This window comes from Bidens hawaiensis, unplaced genomic scaffold (assembly GCF_021521415.1).
Source record: "Bidens hawaiensis isolate Kalapana, Puna unplaced genomic scaffold, B.hawaiensis_p1.1 tig00042569_1, whole genome shotgun sequence".
NCBI lineage: Eukaryota > Viridiplantae > Streptophyta > Magnoliopsida > Asterales > Asteraceae > Bidens > Bidens hawaiensis.
The window spans coordinates 115,789-123,099 of record NW_027497553.1 but is presented as its reverse complement, the minus strand read 5'-3'; positions in this window follow the sequence as shown (position 1 = coordinate 123,099).

Here is a 7,311-nt window from a genome sequence, read left to right as displayed (position 1 = left end):
ATCGAACCCACGAGACTCTTTAAATTACGTAATTTAACTAATTAGACTCGACTAACTAACACGACTATTTAATTATTATTATTATTAAAGGGGGGTTTTAAAACTATATTATATTAAATGTAATTTCATTTCATTATATAGAAACATATATATTACATCAACATAGCAGGTAGACGGGCAACATAGTTTATTTATATTAAATTAATAAAATAAACTAATTAATAAAAGACAATTAATGAAACACAAGACAAGCAAGTTTGACCGATTTAGATGATAATGAAAAACCACATAGGCTAGAACCCTCAAAGTTTCTACTATCAAATTGTTGGAAAATAACAATTATATAACTGAGATCGTAAAATAAACACTTAAAAGATAACCCTAACAGGACCCTAACCCTTCTCAAGAAGATACTTATAGGTTTCTAATAAATTTTAAGACACACCAATTTTATAAATTAAAGTCTCTTAAAGTTATCAAATTATCATGTATTTTGTTAACTATTTAACAATAGTACCTTTGTTTTTAATATTTTAATTTGTTTAGGTAAATGGATGATGTTAAATTTAAGCCTAGCAAATAAGGCATACTTTAGCAACAAACAGAACCCGCTCGAAGGAGGCATTTTAAGGAAGAATGCATTGTTCAATTCAACAAAAGCACAACTCTCTTGCAACCTAGGTACTACATTGCCATTGATCCGCAAAGAAGGCTCGTCATAGTCGGTTTTCGCGGAACAAAAACTATATGCGACATTCTAACCGACATTGCGGCTTCGAGTGACACCAAAGTTGTTAAAGGATTCACAACCCATTTCGGAATCGCCGAAGAAGCCACTTGGTTCATGAACAACGAGCTTAAGAACTGCATGCTAAAACACAAGGTCATGATCCTCTCTCTTTCTTTGAATATTTATGATGGTTGTCTTTTCTTTTTTTAACTTGGTCAAGCGTTTAAAAATTGTTAATTTTCTAAAAACAGGGATACAAGTTAAAACTCGTTGGCCATTCACTAGGAGGAGGAATCGTGGCTTTAGTTGCAATAATGAAAAACCACCTAGGCTATAACAAGCAGTTCCAGATCTCACTAATATATGACGAACTATGTACATTCCAAACGTCCCGCAAACACATGACCCCAAGACATGAACATCCCCATGACAAACATAGTCGGCCGGAGCTGCACCACCAGCCGGAAGAGGAGGCTGCGGCGGTGGGTTCCCGGCCGGACCACGAGCATTGCCAAAAGCAACCTGAGGAACGGCGACCGGAGCTTCAACGGCAGACGGAGGTGGAACATACACGACCAACGCACGGAGGTGGAACATACACGACCAACGCTCTTTCGCCGCGGAAAAGCATTAAACGAGAACCGTTCTCGCACTCTCTTCAGTGTCCTAGGAACGCTGACATGTGATCGAAATGGATACCGCAAAAGACACATCAACCGACCATTTTTTAGGGTGAAAGCTTGAGTTTATATTGTAGAGTGTAAAAAGGTTGGTAGGGAATATAATCACTGTTCCTGTTTTATAAGCCACTCAAAACCTAGCCGACCTATTATTATTATTATTATTATTATTCTCTTTCTTTGTCTTTTCATTTTATATTAGTTAATAATAATAATAGGAGTAATTGTTACCCACTCACAATTAGAGCTGCACAAATCGGGTACACCTTGAAAACCCGAACTGGTTCGGAACCGGTTTTTTTCAACCCGGGTAGAGAATGACACCGGTTCCAGTCAGGAACCGGTTCGGTTCCCGACCCGAACCGGTGCCCAGATATGCGAACTTTTAAGAACCGGTAGGGTATGAACCGGAACCGGTTTTTACGTAAAAACCGGTTCCGCCGGTTTTTTTTGAAATTTAAAAATTAGAGCCGTTAGGAATCGGTTCCAACGGCTATATAGCCGTTTTTGACCGTTGGAACCGGTTTTTTAACTATAAATAGGGTATTTTCTTACTAATAATAGCAAGTTTCAAAACTATCAAACACACTCCAATTCCAAAACCATAAAACACACTACAAACCAAAATTAACCTTAAACCGACCACAAATGGCATCCAATGATGACGTTGTTATGGTGATCGAAACAACAAGATGCCCCGATGTTTGGGTCCATTACGATTTGTGTCTCATGACCGACTCACATGAGTTGGCACGTTGCAAATATTGCTCGAAGTTTCTTAAAGCAGGGTCCAACTCGACATTACGAAAACATACGAATAAGTATTGTCGAGAGAAAAAAAGATTGGAAAATAAAAAAAAGGAAGTGGGAGAGTCGTCCGGCTCTACAACCCAAAAATAAGTATTCCCGGATTAAAACGACGGACTTTGTTTTTTATGTTTTAGTTGTTATGTTTAGTATCGTTTATGTGTTAATAATGTTTGTAATAGTTAGTTTTTAAATAAATAAAATGTTCGTCGTTATTAAAAAAGTAACAAAAATTAATCGAACAAATTATAATAAAACATATAGTACAATTCTTCTTCGTCGAAACAAATAATTTTACCAAAACAAATAATTAGTCGAACAAGTTACAAATAATTTTACCAAAACAAATAATTACAAGTAATGGAAACAAGTAATGGTGAAACAAGTAATGGAAACAAGTTATATATAGGTTTGGCCCAAAAACCGGTTCCAACGGCTATATTACCGTTGGAACCGGTTCCAACGGATATATTGCCTCAAAATCCGGTTCCAACGGCTATTTGGTGTCTAAAAACCGGTTCCAACGGCTATATTACCGTTGGAACCGGTTCCAACGGCTAGTTTGACTTTTTGTTTGACCCTTGAAAAAAAACCCGTCGGAACCGGTTTTTCCGGGTACGACCCGAACCGGTTCCAAATAATAACCGGGTAGGAACCGGGTTGGAACCGGTACTGAAATATATATAGTAGAACCGGTCCCGATTTTCGGGTACAAAAATACCCAAACCGGGTATTGTTCCAACCGGGTTGGAACTGGAACCGGTTCCGGTTCGGTTCCACCGGTTAGGTTCCGGAACCGGTTTTTTTGTGCACGTCTACTCACAATAGTAAATACTTTTACCAGTTTAATTATTTTTATGGGTAGTATTATTAAAAAAAAGGGTTTCAAAAAGAGTTATAAATGAACATAAAAAACCAATAGGGTTTCCAAGAGTGTAGTATTATTAATTAGATGTTTTTTTGCATAGAGTAGTATTATTAATTAGATTTTTTTTGTACATTGATTATTATCTAATATATATAATTCACAACTTTGGAACTATTATGTACAACTTATGTTGCGATATGTACAAGCCATTTGATTCTGATTTATTTTGTGGTACACAGTGATGTATGACGTGCTGGTATTTGGTTTGCCCTTCTTGGCGCTGCAACACGTGCTTTATGCGAGGGGATATAGCCAGTCGATCTCACATGCCTTTATATTTTGTCGGTGATGTTTGCCTGTCGACTTTTATTTTTTATTGAATTTCCTTGGTAATTTTCTATCCATGGATTCCGATTTTGGGTTAATCGAACCCATTTCCACCGATTGTTGTCGGGTTCCCTTTTGAACTCTAGGTGGATTGTTATGTGGTGGTGGTGGTCGGTTGAAGCAAAGGCTGTTAGCTACGGTGGTGTGAGCCGCTGACGATGATGTTAGCATTCGTGATCGCCATGTTCCACAAGATCCTAGTTATATCAGCTATACGTCCTCCTTTGCAAATTACTCCTAACAAATTAATTAAAATAAGATATAGAAAAACTTGTGATGATTGATCAGAAACGAAAATCATCACATGTCTAATCATCATCTACAAAAGTCTGATTTTCGATCCCTTTATGTTTCATTTTCTACTTTTAATTAATTACCCATTAGTTGTATTTGCTATTATCCGGGTCACTTAATCCGGTCCGACCATCCAACCAGTATGTGACCACTAGCTTTTGTATCATGTTCGATTGTAATGAAAAGTATTAAAAATTATATTAGAAATATGATTCATTACAAAACATGAAGATCGTTGTTTTATACATTAATAGAAAACATAACAAAACCAAATAAACTTAATTTCTATGAGTAGGTTAGAAGCTGCGTTTCTTCTTTTGATGACGGTGATGACAGAGAGTCATGAGCCATAAATGTACAGATTAAGTATATATTAATATACCGGCTCTAAGAAGAAGCTAGGCTCATCATTATTTAGTTATGGTGATTAAGGAGGCTTACTGTTTAAATATTTTATTAATTTTCTTTTGCTTTTTATTCAAACTATTTACTGCTAAGCCATTGCTTCTTTGCTTATCAAATGATTTCCTCTCCCAGGTTCGAAGCCCATCTTTGACGGGTTTTTTGACACAAAATAAAAAAAAATCTTAGATTTGGTTTAGGTGCAACTATTCCTCTCCTAGGTTCGAAGCCCATCTTTGACGTTTTTTTTTTTTTTTTTTTTTGAGAGGATAGAAAAATAATTCTTAGATTTGGCATGAAGCTGATTAAGCAATTTGTGAATAATAGTAATAAGGTAATTTTGTTTGTAAAAAGCATAAATAGATACTAAAGTGACAAATTTATTATATTTTGTTTTGAATATGACAATTTGATGAAACTGATATTTGGGTTAATATCGTAACAAACCTAATAGATGCCTACTGAAGTTGCTTCAAAAACATCTTCCACAAGGTGTTCGGTACTTGTAATAAATGGCATTTTATTTTTAAAAGAAGGGGAAATATTGTGAAGATGTGACTTAGCTTGATAATATTCCAAAGAAGGTTTTACAATTGGTATAGGGTACTTGAACTAGAGTGATAATTAAATGGGTGAATCAAAAGGGTTAGCGGTTTAGAAGGGGTTCGGGTCAATGTAAGTAATTATGTAACGTCTGAGTCAAAACTCGAAACTAGTCAGGCCCAAAACACATCTTGTACATCTGTGAAAACTTTCAAAGATATAAAATTTTAGAATAATGATGTATAGGGTTTATGCAAACAAAAAATACACTTGAGATTAATCTAATTGATTGGTTGACCCACCCTCGGCTCGTTCTAAACTTTTGATTTATCATGATTACCCAAGTTCGCACTTTTATACGTAATAATAAACAAGTCAAAATTATGACCTCCACCATCACTAGATAGTATTTCCATGGGGTTTATATTATTCCATGTGAATTAAATTGTATAGCCATCGGGTTTATATTATTCAAAATTGACATTTTTTAAAGTATACAAGTCAAAATTACGACCTACTAAGAAAACTCGATAAGATAATGAATATTCCATGTGAATCAAGGTCTAAAGAATGATTGTATTGTCATCGGGTTTATATTAAATAATTAATGGTATTTACCATTGCACGTACCTAAACTAGGACACATAAATTTAAGGATTAGTATTCTAAATAATGTAGATAAAGGACAGAATACGAAAATTCTTTATCGTACAATAGGTACACGACATTCTGGAACGTCAATCTTCAATAACCATCCTAATCCTAAAATCACAATTATGCGAGCCGACCTCTGTCAACCTCTTCTCCCGTCGATTCCGTCCACCTTCACCATCGCCGTTCAACGATTCCGTCCACCATCCACCTTCGCGACCACCATCTTCTTCCGGCACAACCATCAATTGCTCACATGTCAGTTGATAAAATTGCTCAATTGAAATTGAAATTGTTGAACTAATTGATCAATTAAACCTTAAAATTGGTCCAATTAATCATCAATTTGAAGTTTCAATTAATCAATTTTTGAGTTTTGCAGAAACCCAGTTGCAGACGCTCCATATTTTGTTCATATGATCGAATCAATGATCAAATTAACGGTCGATTGACGATTGTTTGATGATTATGAGATTATATGAAGAGATTTCAGTGTTCAATTTCATGTTTACATGTGTTTAATTTTTTTCGTTAGTTTCAGAAGTTCTGAACACCCATAAATTCTTAGAACTTCTAAACTTTATCAGAACTTCTAAATTTTTTTGAACACCCAGAACTTCTTAAAACTTCTAAACTTTATCATAACTTCTAAACTTTTTTAAACAACCTGAACTTATTAGAACGTATTTAATGTTTAAAGATGTTCATTTTTTTTAACACCCAGATCTTCTTTGAATGTATTATAACGTTTAAAGATGTTCTTTTTTGGTCAGAACGTTTAAAGGTATTCAGTTTTGTTTCAGAACGTTTAAACATAATATTTTGAACCCTAATCAGAGCTCAATTGCGTGCGTTTTTTCTGCAATTCCATAATTGATTGATGAATCTATATACTTCTACACATCAATTCGATTGATTAAATCATAATTTTGGTGTTTATTTTGGTTGGAATGTTTAAACTTTGAGCAGAACGTTTAAACATGAACCCTAATCAGAGCTCAATTAAGTGTGTTAATCTGCAATCTCATAATCGATTGATGATTCTAAAGCCTCTGACACATCATTTTGATTGATTAAATCATCAATTTTGATCAATTTGAAGATTTTTAATGTTCAGTAACGTTCTATTTCAATTTTGGGTTTTGACTTTTGAGATTTCATACTGTAAGTTGTGATTAGAGTTTAGAAATTGGATGAGATAGATTAAGGAGTTCTGAATTTGTATCGGAATCGATTTTAAATCGATGAATTTGATCGCGAACTACTGTTTGGGTTATTTACCAAACTGCCACCGCGTGAAATTGAAATCGATGATCAGGATTGTCGCGTACGTAATGTACGATAAGTTATTATTGTACAATAACTCACCCTTATATATACAATATAAACATAGTTCTTGTATTAACAAAATGAATTTAGAAATTAAACGTAGTAACTGTGATATCTTATCCTATCTTATCTAATCAAAATAAAATAATGAAGGAGCACTACTATAATATAAATGGTTTTTCGTTTAAGAAAACCGCAGGAGCAAAATTGTCCCACCATCTAAACAAATCTATAATGTTTTATGTATGTTTCATACGTTATCTATCTATCTATTAGTAATTACCCAAACTCTATTATTTATATTTTAAGTTTCATTTGGTGTCCCAATGTTATTAATTTATTTTAAAAGTTGTGTATGGTTTATTCCTTAAAGGGCTTAAACAATTTATAATAAAATATAGCGTTTACAGAAGTCAAACGAGTAACAAACTGCGTCGCAAGTCCTTTTTGAATCTACACATACGCATCAATCAAACTATATATTTCATCTCAAACTCAACCAACACACACTCGATCAATCTTAAATATGGGTGGAGGGTATATATGTGTTCCCCTCTTCGACCCTACACGCCATGCAAACCAAAGACATCCTATTGTCCACGTACGCCCTTCTAAACCGT